The 17,862-nt window shown below is 35.7% G+C and overlaps 1 long non-coding RNA gene across 1 annotated transcript; it reads left to right on the top strand.

Annotated features, from left to right (window-relative positions):
* The first annotated feature begins 3,169 nt into the window (after positions 1-3,169).
* LOC128497300 (uncharacterized) lies at positions 3,170-4,066 on the top strand. The gene is made up of 2 exons (XR_008354292.1): positions 3,170-3,243; positions 3,674-4,066. It is a non-coding gene; the product is annotated as an uncharacterized LOC128497300 (long non-coding RNA).
* The last annotated feature ends 13,796 nt before the right edge of the window (positions 4,067-17,862 follow it).

A 17,862-nucleotide genomic window follows, 5' to 3' on the forward strand; every position in this document is an offset into this window, starting at 1 on the left:
TAAAAGTAATGTTGTGGGGTGCAGTATGTGGAAGCTACAAGCAATACAGTATTTGGATGAAAACATGAAGCTAGTTACACTTAGCACCATACTTTTTTGCAAAAAAACTTTTTTTGTTTCTAATTCACCAAAACTGCTTTAAAACATGCCTTCAGCAGCCCAAATAACAACCAACATAAAAGTAATGTTGTGGGATGCAGTATGTGGAAGCTACAAGCAATACAGTATTTGGATGAAAACATGAAGCTAGTAACACTTAGCACCATACTTTTTTGCAAAAAAACTTTTTTGTTTCTAATTCACCAAAACTGCTTTAAATCATGCCTTCAGCAGCCCAAATAACAACCAACATAAAAGTAATGTTGTGGGGTGCAGTATGTGGAAGCTACAAGCAATACAGTATTTGGATGAAAACATGAAGCTAGTAACACTTAGCACCATACTTTTTTGCAAAAAAACTTTTTTTGTTTCTAATTCACCTAAACGGCTTTAAATCATGCCTTCAGCAGCCCAAATAACAACCAACATAAAAGTAATGTTGTGGGATGCAGTATGTGGAAGCTACACGCAATACAGTATTTGGATGAAAACATGAAGCTATCTACACCTAGCACCATACTTTTTTGCAAAAAAACTTTTTTTGTTTCTAATTCACCAAAACTGCTTTAAATCATGCCTTTAGCTGCCCAAATAACAACCAACATTAAAGTAATGTTGTGGGGTGCAGTATGTGGAAGCTACAAGCAATACAGTATTTGGATTAAAACATGAAGCTATCTACTTTTCAAATGATGAAGCTATCTACACCTAGCACCATACTTTTTTGCAAAAAAACTTTTTTTGTTTCTAATTCACCAAAACTGCTTTAAATCATGCCTTCAGCAGCCCAAATAACAACCAACATAAAAGTAATGTTGTGGGGTGCAGTATGTGGAAGCTACAAGCAATACAGTATTTGGATGAAAACATGAAGCTAGTTACACTTAGCACCATACTTTTTTGCAAAAAAACTTTTTTTGTTTCTAATTCACCAAAACTGCTTTAAATCATGCCTTCAGCAGCCCAAATAACAACCAACATAAAAGTAATGTTGTGGGATGCAGTATGTGGAAGCTACACGCAATACAGTATTTGGATGAAAACATGAAGCTATCTACACCTAGCACCATACTTTTTTGCAAAAAAACTTTTTTTGTTTCTAATTCACCAAAACTGCTTTAAATCATGCCTTCAGCAGCCCAAATAACAACCAACATAAAAGTAATGTTGTGGGATGCAGTATGTGGAAGCTACACGCAATACAGTATTTGGATGAAAACATGAAGCACACCTAGCACCATACTTTTTTGCAAAAAAACTTTTTTTGTTTCTAATTCACCAAAACTGCTTTAAATCATGCCTTCAGCAGCCCAAATAACAACCAACATAAAAGTAATGTTGTGGGGTGCAGTATGTGGAAGCTACAAGCAATACAGTATTTGGATGAAAACATGAAGCTAGTTACACTTAGCACCATACTTTTTTGCAAAAAAACTTTTTTTGTTTCTAATTCACCAAAACTGCTTTAAATCATGCCTTCAGCAGCCCAAATAACAACCAACATAAAAGTAATGTTGTGGGGTGCAGTATGTGGAAGCTACAAGCAATACAGTATTTGGATGAAAACATGAAGCTAGTTACACCTAGCACCATACTTTTTTGCAAAAAAACTTTTTTTGTTTCTAATTCACCAAAACTGCTTTAAATCATGCCTTCAGCAGCCCAAATAACAACCAACATAAAAGTAATGTTGTGGGATGCAGTATGTGGAAGCTACAAGCAATACAGTATTTGGATGAAAACATGAAGCTAGTTACACTTAGCACCATACTTTTTTGCAAAAAAACTTTTTTTGTTTCTAATTCACCAAAACTGCTTTAAATCATGCCTTCAGCAGCCCAAATAACAACCAACATAAAAGTAATGTTGTGGGGTGCAGTATGTGGAAGCTACAAGCAATACAGTATTTGGATGAAAACATGAAGCTAGTTACACTTAGCACCATACTTTTATGCAAAAAAACTTTTTTTGTTTCTAATTCACCAAAACTGCTTTAAATCATGCCTTCAGCAGCCCAAATAACAACCAACATAAAAGTAATGTTGTGGGATGCAGTATGTGGAAGCTACACACAATACAGTATTTGGATGAAAATATGAAGCTATCTACACCTAGCACCATACTTTTTTGCAAAAAAACTTTTTTTGTTTCTAATTCACCAAAACTGCTTTAAATCATGCCTTTAGCTGCCCAAATAACAACCAACATTAAAGTAATGTTGTGGGGTGCAGTATGTGGAAGCTACAAGCAATACAGTATTTGGATTAAAACATGAAGCTATCTGCTTTTCAAATGATGAAGCTATCTACACCTAGCACCATACTTTTTTGCAAAAAAACTTTTTTTGTTTCTAATTCACCAAAACTGCTTTAAATCATGCCTTCAGCAGCCCAAATAACAACCAACATAAAAGTAATGTTGTGGGATGCAGTATGTGGAAGCTACACGCAATACAGTATTTGGATGAAAACATGAAGCTATCTACACCTAGCACCATACTTTTTTGCAAAAAACTTTTTTTGTTTCTAATTCACCAAAACTGCTTTAAATCATGCCTTCAGCAGCCCAAATAACAACCAACATAAAAGTAATGTTGTGGGATGCAGTATGTGGAAGCTACAAGCAATACAGTATTTGGATGAAAACATGAAGCTAGTAACACTTAGCACCATACTTTTTTGCAAAAAAACTTTTTTTGTTTCTAATTCACCAAAACTGCTTTAAATCATGCCTTCAGCAGCCCAAATAACAACCAACATAAAAGTAATGTTGTGGGATGCAGTATGTGGAAGCTACACACAATACAGTATTTGGATGAAAACATGAAGCTATCTACACCTAGCACCATACTTTTTTGCAAAAAAACTTTTTTTGTTTCTAATTCACCAAAACTGCTTTAAATCATGCCTTCAGCAGCCCAAATAACAACCAACATAAAAGTAATGTTGTGGGATGCAGTATGTGGAAGCTACAAGCAATACAGTATTTGGATGAAAACATGAAGCTAGTTACACTTAGCACCATACTTTTTTGCAAAAAAACTTTTTTTGTTTCTAATTCACCAAAACTGCTTTAACCCCTTCCGTACCGGGACGTACCTGGTACTTCCTGGTTAACAGTCACCGGTAGACCGGGACGTACCAGGTACGTCTCCTCCAAAAAACGCCCCCACATCACCACAATCGCGGTGATCGCGGGGGCGCTCCTGCTGCCGTCTGCCCAGGAGTCCTGGGCAGACAGCACAGCCTGTCTAAGCCCTCCCCCAAGCCTACGATCACTCCCACGGAGTGATTCTCTAGGCAGAAACAGCGATTGCAGAAAAATCTGCAATCGCTGTTTCAGCTGCCACAGGCAGCTTCAGGGAAGGGGTGGGGGTGTTGAATGGGTCCCCACACAAGTGTGGGGGCCTGATCCAACACCCCCCTGCTGCCTGATCGCTCCATGAGAGCATCAGTGCAGCGTTAACCCCTTCAATGCCGCGATCGCTGCATTCAATGCCGCGATCGCGGCATTGAAGGGGTTAATTCCCGTTTTTTAGGGGGTTCTGCTACTGGTGGTCTGCCTGGAAGCCCAGGCAGACCTCCAGCAGCAAAAACGAACCCCCAGAAGTCCTCTGATCAGCCCTGTAGGGCTGATCAGAGAGACTCCTCTCCCACAATCTCCAGTCCACTGGAGATTGTGTCCCAGCTGCCAGAGGCAGCTTCAGGGACAGGGAGACAGGGCTCTTTGGTCTCCACATTAGTGTGGAGACCAGCCCCCCCACCCCCACCCCCCATAGTTAACCCCTACCCCCCCTCTTCCTCAATTAACCCCTTCAATGCTGCGATTGTTTATGACCCCCATCGCAGCATTGCAGGGGTTAATATTAGTCCCCACAAGCTTGTGGGGACTAAATATCAATCAATGCTGTGCTTCAATGGAGCATCAGCATTGAAAGAGTTAAAAAAAAAAAAAATTAAAAAATAATTTTTTTAAAAAAAATACTAATAAAATAATAAATAAAAAAATAATAAAAAAATAATAAAAATAATAATAAAAAAAATACCAGCACTGACCTGAAAGTCCAGGGTGCTTCCAGGTCAAATGCTGGGCTGATCAGATCGCTCCTGGCCAATAGGAGTGATCGGATCATTATGGCAGCCCACGGATGACCCTGTTCTACAAAGAGAGAGGGGTCATCTAGGGTAATTATGAAAAAACACAAATTATTAATAAATGAAATAATCATAATTATTACCTGATCACTTGTCGGTGACATTTTAAGTCGCTGATTATTGATCGGTCTCCCTGATTGATGTCAGCGGCCTAAACCTGTCACTTACAAGCAATCTGATAAAAAAAATATTTCAAAAAATGTAAATGCACATGTTCCAGTTTTGCCCTCATAGCTTCCTCACAAAATGCATGAACCATGCATGTGAGGTCTTGTTGGAATCAGGGGATCTTGGTGAACAAAATGTGGTGTTTTCTTCCACTGTTGCACTTATGGTGTGCAAGAAATTCAGTGCAACATTGAAATGTATGCGTTAAAAACGCAATAAAATAATTTCCCTGTGAAGTTTGGCAGAAACGAGTGAAGAAATGGCTAGCTGAAAACTGTCAAAACTACCCTAGTTGAACACCTTGACTTGTCTACTGTTCATAAATATATACTTTTATGGGGTAATTTACAGCGGGGGGCTTCCAAAATGTCCCAAATGGGATATGGGCCCGGTAAACCAATTTCTGAAAATTCCAAATGTGAAAACGAAAATGCGCATGTTCCAGTTTTGCCCTCATAGCTTCCTCAAAAAATGCATGAACCATGCATGTGAGGCCTTGTTGGAACCGGGGGATGTTGGTGAACACAATTTGGTGTTTTTTTCTGCAGTTGCACAAATTCTATACAAAATATAATATAAAATCTAAAGCAACATTGCAACATATGCAAAAAAACCCAAAAAATATAAAAATACCTCAAAATTTGGCAGCAACTGGCGATAAAATCCCTGTTTGAAAAGTGTCAAAATGACCCTAGTTGTACACCTTGACTTATCTACTTTTCATAAACATATAATTTTGGGGGGATAATCAGTATCTGTGACAACTATTGCAGTTATTAGACTACCATGCCAAATTTGCAAAAAATTACATTTCAAAAACACGATGCATGCCTAGCAATATTTGCCCTATACTGGTCAAAATAGATAAAAATCCTGGCCATGTTGGGTGGTTTCCAAATCAGGACAACTCAATGAATATATTTGGGATAATTTTTTCCCATTGGTTCAATGTGTGTACAATTTGTATGTATACAAAACTGTAAAAAAATGCGTTTTTTTCATTTTTTCACCACTTTTTCCAGTTTATTTCAAACAAAACAATGTACTACCCAGCTTAATATGGTTTCAAATGAAAGCCCTACTTGTCCTAAAAAAAACAATATATGATTTGTGTGGGTGCACCAATTAATAAGAGAGAAATTACAGTTGAAGAAAGACATGGCAAAAACACAAAAACGGCTCCGGTCCTTTAGCGACACGTTAGTATCAAAATCCCGGTCCTGAAGGGGTTAAATCATGCCTTCAGCAGCCCAAATAACAACCAACATAAAAGTAATGTTGTGGGGTGCAGTATGTGGAAGCTACAAGCAATACAGTATTTGGATGAAAACATGAAGCTAGTTACACTTAGCACCATACTTTTTTGCAAAAAAACTTTTTTTGTTTCTAATTCACCAAAACTGCTTTAAATCATGCCTTCAGCAGCCCAAATAACAACCAACATAAAAGTAATGTTGTGGGATGCAGTATGTGGAAGCTACAAGCAATACAGTATTTGGATGAAAACATGAAGCTAGTAACACTTAGCACCATACTTTTTTGCAAAAAAACTTTTTTTGTTTCTAATTCACCAAAACTCCTTTAAATCATGCCTTCAGCAGCCCAAATAACAACCAACATAAAAGTAATGTTGTGGGATGCAGTATGTGGAAGCTACAAGCAATACAGTATTTGGATGAAAACATGAAGCTAGTAACACTTAGCACCATACTTTTTTGCAAAAAAAACTTTTTTTGTTTCTAATTCACCAAAACTGCTTTAAATCATGCCTTCAGCAGCCCAAATAACAACCAACATAAAAGTAATGTTGTGGGGTGCAGTATGTGGAAGCTACAAGCAATACAGTATTTGGATGAAAACATGAAGCTAGTTACACTTAGCACCATACTTTTTTGGAAAAAAACTTTTTTTGTTTCTAATTCACCAAAACTGCTTTAAATCATGCCTTTAGCAGCCCAAATAACAACCAACATTAAAGTAATGTTGTGGGGTGCAGTATGTGGAAGCTACAAGCAATACAGTATTTGGATGAAAACATGAAGCTAGTTACACTCTTAGCACCATACTTTTTTGCAAAAAAACTTTTTTTGTTTCTAATTCACCAAAACTGCTTTAAATCATGCCTTCAGCAGCCCAAATAACAACCAACATAAAAGTAATGTTGTGGGGTGCAGTATGTGGAAGCTACAAGCAATACAGTATTTGGATGAAAACATGAAGCTAGTTACACTTAGCACCATACTTTTTTGCAAAAAAACTTTTTTTGTTTCTAATTCACCAAAACTGCTTTAAATCATGCCTTCAGCAGCCCAAATAACAACCAACATAAAAGTAATGTTGTGGGGTGCAGTATGTGGAAGCTACACGCAATACAGTATTTGGATGAAAACATGAAGCTATCTACACCTAGCACCATACTTTTTTGCAAAAAAACTTTTTTTGTTTCTAATTCACCAAAACTGCTTTAAATCATGCCTTCAGCAGCCCAAATAACAACCAACATAAAAGTAATGTTGTGGGATGCAGTATGTGGAAGCTACACACAATACAGTATTTGGATGAAAACATGAAGCTATCTACACCTAGCACCATACTTTTTTGCAAAAAAACTTTTTTTGTTTCTAATTCACCAAAACTGCTTTAAATAATGCCTTTAGCTGCCCAAATAACAACCAACATTAAAGTAATGTTGTGGGGTGCAGTATGTGGAAGCTACAAGCAATACAGTATTTGGATTAAAACATGAAGCTATCTACTTTTCAAATGATGAAGCTATCTACACCTAGCACCATACTTTTTTGCAAAAAAACTTTTTTTGTTTCTAATTCACCAAAACTGCTTTAAATCATGCCTTCAGCAGCCCAAATAACAACCAACATAAAAGTAATGTTGTGGGGTGCAGTATGTGGAAGCTACAAGCAATACAGTATTTGGATGAAAACATGAAGCTAGTTACACTTAGCACCATACTTTTTTGCAAAAAAACTTTTTTGGTTTCTAATTCACCAAAACTGCTTTAAATCATGCCTTCAGCAGCCCAAATAACAACCAACATAAAAGTAATGTTGTGGGGTGCATTATGTGGAAGCTACAAGCAATACAGTATTTGGATGAAAACATGAAGCTAGTTACACTTAGCACCATACTTTTTTGCAAAAAAACTTTTTTTGTTTCTAATTCACCAAAACTGCTTTAAATCATGCCTTCAGCAGCCCAAATAACAACCAACATAAAAGTAATGTTGTGGGATGCAGTATGTGGAAGCTACACGCAATACAGTATTTGGATGAAAACATGAAGCTATCTACACCTAGCACCATCCTTTTTTGCAAAAAACTTTTTTTGTTTCTAATTCACCAAAACTGCTTTAAATCATGCCTTCAGCAGCCCAAATAACAACCAACATAAAAGTAATGTTGTGGGATGCAGTATGTGGAAGCTACAAGCAATACAGTATTTGTATGAAAACATGAAGCTATCTACACCTAGCACCATACTTTTTTGCAAAAAAACTTTTTTTGTTTCTAATTCACCAAAACTGCTTTAAATCATGCCTTCAGCAGCCCAAATAACAACCAACATAAAAGTAATGTTGTGGGGTGCAGTATGTGGAAGCTACAAGCAATACAGTATTTGGATGAAAACATGAAGCTATTAACACTTAGCACCATACTTTTTTGCAAAAAAACTTTTTTTGTTTCTAATTCACCAAAACTGCTTTAAATCATGCCTTCAGCAGCCCAAATAACAACCAACATAAAAGAAATGTTGTGGGGTGCAGTATGTGGAAGCTACAAGCAATACAGTATTTGGATGAAAACATGAAGCTATCTACACCTAGCACCATACTTTTTTTGCAAAAAAACATTTTTTGTTTCTAATTCACCAAAACTGCTTTAAATCATGCCTTCAGCAGCCCAAATAACAACCAACATAAAAGTAATGTTGTGGGGTGCAGTATGTGGAAGCTACAAGCAATACAGTATTTGGATGAAAACATGAAGCTAGTTACACTTAGCACCATACTTTTTTGCAAAAAAACTTTTTTTGTTTCTAATTCACCAAAACTGCTTTAAATCATGCCTTCAGCAGCCCAAATAACAACCAACATAAAAGTAATGTTGTGGGATGCAGTATGTGGAAGCTACACGCAATACAGTATTTGGATGAAAACGAAGCTATCTACACCTAGCACCATACTTTTTTGCAAAAAAACTTTTTTTGTTTCTAATTCACCAAAACTGCTTTAAATCATGCCTTCAGCAGCCCAAATAACAACCAACATAAAAGTAATGTTGTGGGATGCAGTATGTGGAAGCTACACACAATACAGTATTTGGATGAAAACATGAAGCTATCTACACCTAGCACCATACTTTTTTGCAAAAAAACTTTTTTTGTTTCTAATTCACCAAAACTGCTTTAAATCATGCCTTTAGCTGCCCAAATAACAACCAACATTAAAGTAATGTTGTGGGGTGCAGTATGTGGAAGCTACAAGCAATACAGTATTTGGATTAAAACATGAAGCTATCTACTTTTCAAATGATGAAGCTATCTACACCTAGCACCATACTTTTTTGCAAAAAAAACTTTTTTTGTTTCTAATTCACCAAAACTGCTTTAAATCATGCCTTCAGCAGCCCAAATAACAACCAACATAAAAGTAATGTTGTGGGGTGCAGTATGTGGAAGCTACAAGCAATACAGTATTTGGATGAAAACATGAAGCTAGTTACACTTAGCACCATACTTTTTTGCAAAAAAACTTTTTTGGTTTCTAATTCACCAAAACTGCTTTAAATCATGCCTTCAGCAGCCCAAATAACAACCAACATAAAAGTAATGTTGTGGGGTGCATTATGTGGAAGCTACAAGCAATACAGTATTTGGATGAAAACATGAAGCTAGTTACACTTAGCACCATACTTTTTTGCAAAAAAACTTTTTTTGTTTCTAATTCACCAAAACTGCTTTAAATCATGCCTTCAGCAGCCCAAATAACAACCAACATAAAAGTAATGTTGTGGGATGCAGTATGTGGAAGCTACACGCAATACAGTATTTGGATGAAAACATGAAGCTATCTACACCTAGCACCATCCTTTTTTGCAAAAAACTTTTTTTGTTTCTAATTCACCAAAACTGCTTTAAATCATGCCTTCAGCAGCCCAAATAACAACCAACATAAAAGTAATGTTGTGGGATGCAGTATGTGGAAGCTACAAGCAATACAGTATTTGTATGAAAACATGAAGCTATCTACACCTAGCACCATACTTTTTTGCAAAAAAACTTTTTTTGTTTCTAATTCACCAAAACTGCTTTAAATCATGCCTTCAGCAGCCCAAATAACAACCAACATAAAAGTAATGTTGTGGGGTGCAGTATGTGGAAGCTACAAGCAATACAGTATTTGGATGAAAACATGAAGCTATTAACACTTAGCACCATACTTTTTTGCAAAAAAACTTTTTTTGTTTCTAATTCACCAAAACTGCTTTAAATCATGCCTTCAGAAGCCCAAATAACAACCAACATAAAAGTAATGTTGTGGGATGCAGTATGTGGAAGCTACACACAATACAGTATTTGGATGAAAACATGAAGCTATCTACACCTAGCACCATACTTTTTTGCAAAAAAACTTTTTTTGTTTCTAATTCACCAAAACTGCTTTAAATCATGCCTTCAGCAGCCCAAATAACAACCAACATAAAAGTAATGTTGTGGGATGCAGTATGTGGAAGCTACAAGCAATACAGTATTTGGATGAAAACATGAAGCTATCTACACCTAGCACCATACTTTTTTTTGCAAAAAAACTTTTTTTGTTTCTAATTCACCAAAACTGCTTTAAATCATGCCTTTAGCTGCCCAAATAACAACCAACATTAAAGTAATGTTGTGGGGTGCAGTATGTGGAAGCTACAAGCAATACAGTATTTGGATTAAAACATGAAGCTATCTACTTTTCAAATGATGAAGCTATCTACACCTAGCACCATACTTTTTTGCAAAAAACTTTTTTTGTTTCTAATTCACCAAAACTGCTTTAAATCATGCCTTCAGAAGCCCAAATAACAACCAACATAAAAGTAATGTTGTGGGGTGCAGTATGTGGAAGCTACAAGCAATACAGTATTTGGATGAAAACATGAAGCTAGTTACACTTAGCACCATACTTTTTTGCAAAAAAACTTTTTTTGTTTCTAATTCACCAAAACTGCTTTAAATCATGCCTTCAGCAGCCCAAATAACAACCAACATAAAAAGTAATGTTGTGGGATGCAGTATGTGGAAGCTACACGCAATACAGTATTTGGATGAAAACATGAAGCTATCTACACCTAGCACCATACTTTTTTGCAAAAAAACTTTTTTTGTTTCTAATTCACCAAAACTGCTTTAAATCATGCCTTTAGCTGCCCAAATAACAACCAACATTAAAGTAATGTTGTGGGGTGCAGTATGTGGAAGCTACAAGCAATACAGTATTTGGATGAAAACATGAAGCTAGTTACACTTAGCACCATACTTTTTTGCAAAAAAACTTTTTTTGTTTCTAATTCACCAAAACTGCTTTAAATCATGCCTTCAGCAGCCCAAATAACAACCAACATAAAAGTAATGTTGTGGGGTGCATTATGTGGAAGCTACAAGCAATACAGTATTTGGATGAAAACATGAAGCTAGTTACACTTAGCACCATACTTTTTTGCAAAAAAACTTTTTTTGTTTCTAATTCACCAAAACTGCTTTAAATCATGCCTTCAGCAGCCCAAATAACAACCAACATAAAAGTAATGTTGTGGGGTGCATTATGTGGAAGCTACAAGCAATACAGTATTTGGATGAAAACATGAAGCTAGTTACACTTAGCACCATACTTTTTTGCAAAAAACTTTTTTTGTTTCTAATTCACCAAAACTGCTTTAAATCATGCCTTCAGCAGCCCAAATAACAACCAACATAAAAGTAATGTTGTGGGATGCAGTATGTGGAAGCTACAAGCAATACAGTATTTGGATGAAAACATGAAGCTATCTACACCTAGCACCATACTTTTTTGCAAAAAAACTTTTTTTGTTTCTAATTCACCAAAACTGCTTTAAATCATGCCTTCAGCAGCCCAAATAACAACCAACATAAAAGTAATGTTGTGGGGTGCAGTATGTGGAAGCTACAAGCAATACAGTATTTGGATGAAAACATGAAGCTAGTTACACTTAGCACCATACTTTTTTGCAAAAAAACTTTTTTTGTTTCTAATTCACCAAAACTGCTTTAAATCATGCCTTCAGCAGCCCAAATAACAACCAACATAAAAGTAATGTTGTGGGGTGCATTATGTGGAAGCTACAAGCAATACAGTATTTGGATGAAAACATGAAGCTAGTTACACTTAGCACCATACTTTTTTGCAAAAAAACTTTTTTTGTTTCTAATTCACCAAAACTGCTTTAAATCATGCCTTCAGCAGCCCAAATAACAACCAACATAAAAGTAATGTTGTGGGATGCAGTATGTGGAAGCTACACGCAATACAGTATTTGGATGAAAACATGAAGCTATCTACACCTAGCACCATACTTTTTTGCAAAAAAACTTTTTTTGTTTCTAATTCACCAAAACTGCTTTAAATCATGCCTTTAGCTGCCCAACTAACAACCAACATTAAAGTAATGTTGTGGGGTGCAGTATGTGGAAGCTACAAGCAATACAGTATTTGGATTAAAACATGAAGCTATCTACTTTTCAAATGATGAAGCTATCTACACCTAGCACCATACTTTTTTGCAAAAAAACTTTTTTTGTTTCTAATTCACCAAAACTGCTTTAAATCATGCCTTCAGCAGCCCAAATAACAACCAACATAAAAGTAATGTTGTGGGGTGCAGTATGTGGAAGCTACAAGCAATACAGTATTTGGATGAAAACATGAAGCTAGTTACACTTAGCACCATACTTTTTTGCAAAAAAACTTTTTTGTTTCTAATTCACCAAAACTGCTTTAAATCATGCCTTCAGCAGCCCAAATAACAACCAACATAAAAGTGATGTTGTGGGGTGCAGTATGTGGAAGCTACAAGCAATACAGTATTTGGATGAAAACATGAAGCTATCTACACCTAGCACCATACTTTTTTGCAAAAAAACTTTTTTTGTTTCTAATTCACCAAAACTGCTTTAAATCATGCCTTTAGCTGCCCAAATAACAACCAACATTAAAGTAATGTTGTGGGGTGCAGTATGTGGAAGCTACAAGCAATACAGTATTTGGATTAAAACATGAAGCTATCTACTTTTCAAATGATGAAGCTATCTACACCTAGCACCATACTTTTTTGCAAAAAAACTTTTTTTGTTTCTAATTCACCAAAACTGCTTTAAATCATGCCTTCAGCAGCCCAAATAACAACCAACATAAAAGTAATGTTGTGGGGTGCAGTATGTGGAAGCTACAAGCAATACAGTATATGGATGAAAACATGAAGCTAGTTACACTTAGCACCATACTTTTTTGCAAAAAAACTTTTTTTGTTTCTAATTCACCAAAACTGCTTTAAATCATGCCTTCAGCAGCCCAAATAACAACCAACATAAAAGTAATGTTGTGGGGTGCAGTATGTGGAAGCTACAAGCAATACAGTATTTGGATGAAAACATGAAGCTAGTTACACTTAGCACCATACTTTTTTGCAAAAAAACTTTTTTTGTTTCTAATTCACCAAAACTGCTTTAAATCATGCCTTCAGCAGCCCAAATAACAACGAACATAAAAGTAATGTTGTGGGGTGCATTATGTGGAAGCTACAAGCAATACAGTATTTGGATGAAAACATGAAGCTAGTTACACTTAGCACCATACTTTTTTGCAAAAAAACTTTTTTTGTTTCTAATTCACCAAAACTGCTTTAAATCATGCCTTCAGCAGCCCAAATAACAACCAACATAAAAGTAATGTTGTGGGATGCAGTATGTGGAAGCTACACGCAATACAGTATTTGGATGAAAATATGAAGCTATCTACACCTAGCACCATACTTTTTTGAAAAAAAACTTTTTTTGTTTCTAATTCACCAAAACTGCTTTAAATCATGCCTTCAGCAGCCCAAATAACAACCAACATAAAAGTAATGTTGTGGGGTGCAGTATGTGGAAGCTACAAGCAATACAGTATTTGGATGAAAACATGAAGCTAGTAACACTTAGCACCATACTTTTTTGCAAAAAAACTTTTTTTGTTTCTAATTCACCAAAACTGCTTTAAATCATGCCTTCAGCAGCCCAAATAACAACCAACATAAAAGTAATGTTGTGGGATGCAGTATGTGGAAGCTACACACAATACAGTATTTGGATGAAAACATGAAGCTATCTACACCTAGCACCATACTTTTTTGCAAAAAAACTTTTTTTGTTTCTAATTCACCAAAACTGCTTTAAATCATGCCTTCAGCAGCCCAAATAACAACCAACATAAAAGTAATGTTGTGGGATGCAGTATGTGGAAGCTACAAGCAATACAGTATTTGGATGAACACATGAAGCTATCTACACCTAGCACCATACTTTTTTGCAAAAAAACTTTTTTTGTTTCTAATTCACCAAAACTGCTTTAAATCATGCCTTTAGCTGCCCAAATAACAACCAACATTAAAGTAATGTTGTGGGGTGCAGTATGTGGAAGCTACAAGCAATACAGTATTTGGATTAAAACATGAAGCTATCTACTTTTCAAATGATGAAGCTATCTACACCTAGCACCATACTTTTTTGCAAAAAAACTTTTTTTGTTTCTAATTCACCAAAACTGCTTTAAATCATGCCTTCAGCAGCCCAAATAACAACCAACATAAAAGTAATGTTGTGGGGTGCAGTATGTGGAAGCTACAAGCAATACAGTATTTGGATGAAAACATGAAGCTAGTAACACTTAGCACCATACTTTTTTGCAAAAAAACTTTTTTTGTTTCTAATTCACCAAAACTGCTTTAAATCATGCCTTCAGCAGCCCAAATAACAACCAACATAAAAGTAATGTTGTGGGATGCAGTATGTGGAAGCTACACGCAATACAGTATTTGGATGAAAACATGAAGCTATCTACACCTAGCACCATACTTTTTTGCAAAAAACTTTTTTTGTTTCTAATTCACCAAAACTGCTTTAAATCATGCCTTCAGCAGCCCAAATAACAACCAACATAAAAGTAATGTTGTGGGGTGCAGTATGTGGAAGCTACAAGCAATACAGTATTTGGATGAAAACATGAAGCTATCTACACCTAGCACCATACTTTTTTGCAAAAAAACTTTTTTTGTTTCTAATTCACCAAAACTGCTTTAAATCATGCCTTCAGCAGCCCAAATAACAACCAACATAAAAGTAATGTTGTGGGGTGCAGTATGTGGAAGCTACAAGCAATACAGTATTTGGATGAAAACATGAAGCTAGTTACACCTAGCACCATACTTTTTTGCAAAAAAACTTTTTTTGTTTCTAATTCACCAAAACTGCTTTAAATCATGCCTTCAGCAGCCCAAATAACAACCAACATAAAAGTAATGTTGTGGGATGCAGTATGTGGAAGCTACACGCAATACAGTATTTGGATGAAAACATGAAGCTATCTACACCTAGCACCATACTTTTTTGCAAAAAAACTTTTTTTGTTTCTAATTCACCAAAACTGCTTTAAATCATGCCTTTAGCTGCCCAAATAACAACCAACATTAAAGTAATGTTGTGGGGTGCAGTATGTGGAAGCTACAAGCAATACAGTATTTGGATTAAAACATGAAGCTAGTTACACTTAGCACCATACTTTTTTGCAAAAAAACTTTTTTTGTTTCTAATTCACCAAAACTGCTTTAAATCATGCCTTCAGCAGCCCAAATAACAACCAACATAAAAGTAATGTTGTGGGGTGCAGTATGTGGAAGCTACAAGCAATACAGTATTTGGATGAAAACATGAAGCTAGTTACACTTAGCACCATACTTTTTTGCAAAAAAACTTTTTTTGTTTCTAATTCACCAAAACTGCTTTAAATCATGCCTTCAGCAGTCCAAATAACAACCAACATAAAAGTAATGTTGTGGGGTGCAGTATGTGGAAGCTACAAGCAATACAGTATTTGGATGAAAACATGAAGCTATCTACACCTAGCACCATACTTTTTTGCAAAAAAACTTTTTTTGTTTCTACTTCACCAAAACTGCTTTAAATCATGCCTTCAGCAGCCCAAATAACAACCAACATAAAAGTAATGTTGTGGGGTGCAGTATGTGGAAGCTACAAGCAATACAGTATTTGGATGAAAACATGAAGCTAGTTACACCTAGCACCATACTTTTTTGGAAAAAAACTTTTTTTGTTTCTAATTCACCAAAACTGCTTTAAATCATGCCTTCAGCAGCCCAAATAACAACCAACATAAAAGTAATGTTGTGGGATGCAGTATGTGGAAGCTACACGCAATACAGTATTTGGATGAAAACATGAAGCTATCTACACCTAGCACCATACTTTTTTGCAAAAAAACTTTTTTTGTTTCTAATTCACCAAAACTGCTTTAAATCATGCCTTTAGCTGCCCAAATAACAACCAACATTAAAGTAATGTTGTGGGGTGCAGTATGTGGAAGCTACAAGCAATACAGTATTTGGATTAAAACATGAAGCTATCTACTTTTCAAATGATGAAGCTATCTACACCTAGCACCATACTTTTTTGCAAAAAAACTTTTTTTGTTTCTAATTCACCAAAACTGCTTTAAATCATGCCTTCAGCAGCCCAAATAACAACCAACATAAAAGTAATGTTGTGGGGTGCAGTATGTGGAAGCTACAAGCAATACAGTATTTGGATGAAAACATGAAGCTAGTAACACTTAGCACCATACTTTTTTGCAAAAAAACTTTTTTTGTTTCTAATTCACCAAAACTGCTTTAAATCATGCCTTCAGCAGCCCAAATAACAACCAACATAAAAGTAATGTTGTGGGGTGCAGTATGTGGAAGCTACAAGCAATACAGTATTTGGATGAAAACATGAAGCTAGTTACACTTAGCACCATACTTTTTTGCAAAAAAACTTTTTTTGTTTCTAATTCACCAAAACTGCTTTAAATCATGCCTTTAGCAGCCCAAATAACAACCAACATTAAAGTAATGTTGTGGGGTGCAGTATGTGGAAGCTACAAGCAATACAGTATTTGGATGAAAACATGAAGCTAGTTACACTCTTAGCACCATACTTTTTTGCAAAAAAACTTTTTTTTGTTTCTAATTCACCAAAACTGCTTTAAATCATGCCTTCAGCAGCCCAAATAACAACCAACATAAAAGTAATGTTGTGGGATGCAGTATGTGGAAGCTACAAGCAATACAGTATTTGGATGAAAACATGAAGCTATCTACACCTAGCACCATACTTTTTTGCAAAAAAACTTTTTTTGTTTCTAATTCACCAAAACTGCTTTAAATCATGCCTTTAGCTGCCCAAATAACAACCAACATTAAAGTAATGTTGTGGGGTGCAGTATGTGGAAGCTACAAGCAATACAGTATTTGGATGAAAACATGAAGCTAGTTACACTTAGCACCATACTTTTTTGCAAAAAAACTTTTTTTGTTTCTAATTCACCAAAACTGCTTTAAATCATGCCTTCAGCAGCCCAAATAACAACCAACATAAAAGTAATGTTGTGGGGTGCAGTATGTGGAAGCTACAAGCAATACAGTATTTGGATGAAAACATGAAGCTAGTTACACTTAGCACCATACTTTTTTGCAAAAAAACTTTTTTTGTTTCTAATTCACCAAAACTGCTTTAAATCATGCCTTCAGCAGCCCAAATAACAACCAACATAAAAGTAATGTTGTGGGGTGCAGTATGTGGAAGCTACAAGCAATACAGTATTTGGATGAAAACATGAAGCTAGTTACACCTAGCACCATACTTTTTTGCAAAAAAACTTTTTTTGTTTCTAATTCACCAAAACTGCTTTAAATCATGCCTTCAGCAGCCCAAATAACAACCAACATAAAAGTAATGTTGTGGGATGCAGTATGTGGAAGCTACAAGCAATACAGTATTTGGATGAAAACATGAAGCTAGTAACACTTAGCACCATACTTTTTTGCAAAAAAATTTTTTTTGTTTCTAATTCACCAAAACTGCTTTAAATCATGCCTTCAGCAGCCCAAATAACAACCAACATAAAAGTAATGTTGTGGGGTGCAGTATGTGGAAGCTACAAGCAATACAGTATTTGGATGAAAACATGAAGCTAGTTACACTTAGCACCATACTTTTTTGCAAAAAAAACTTTTTTTGTTTCTAATTCACCAAAACTGCTTTAAATCATGCCTTTAGCAGCCCAAATAACAACCAACATTAAAGTAATGTTGTGGGGTGCAGTATGTGGAAG

Source organism: Spea bombifrons, chromosome 5, assembly GCF_027358695.1.
Source record: "Spea bombifrons isolate aSpeBom1 chromosome 5, aSpeBom1.2.pri, whole genome shotgun sequence".
Taxonomy (NCBI): Eukaryota; Metazoa; Chordata; class Amphibia; order Anura; family Pelobatidae; genus Spea; species Spea bombifrons.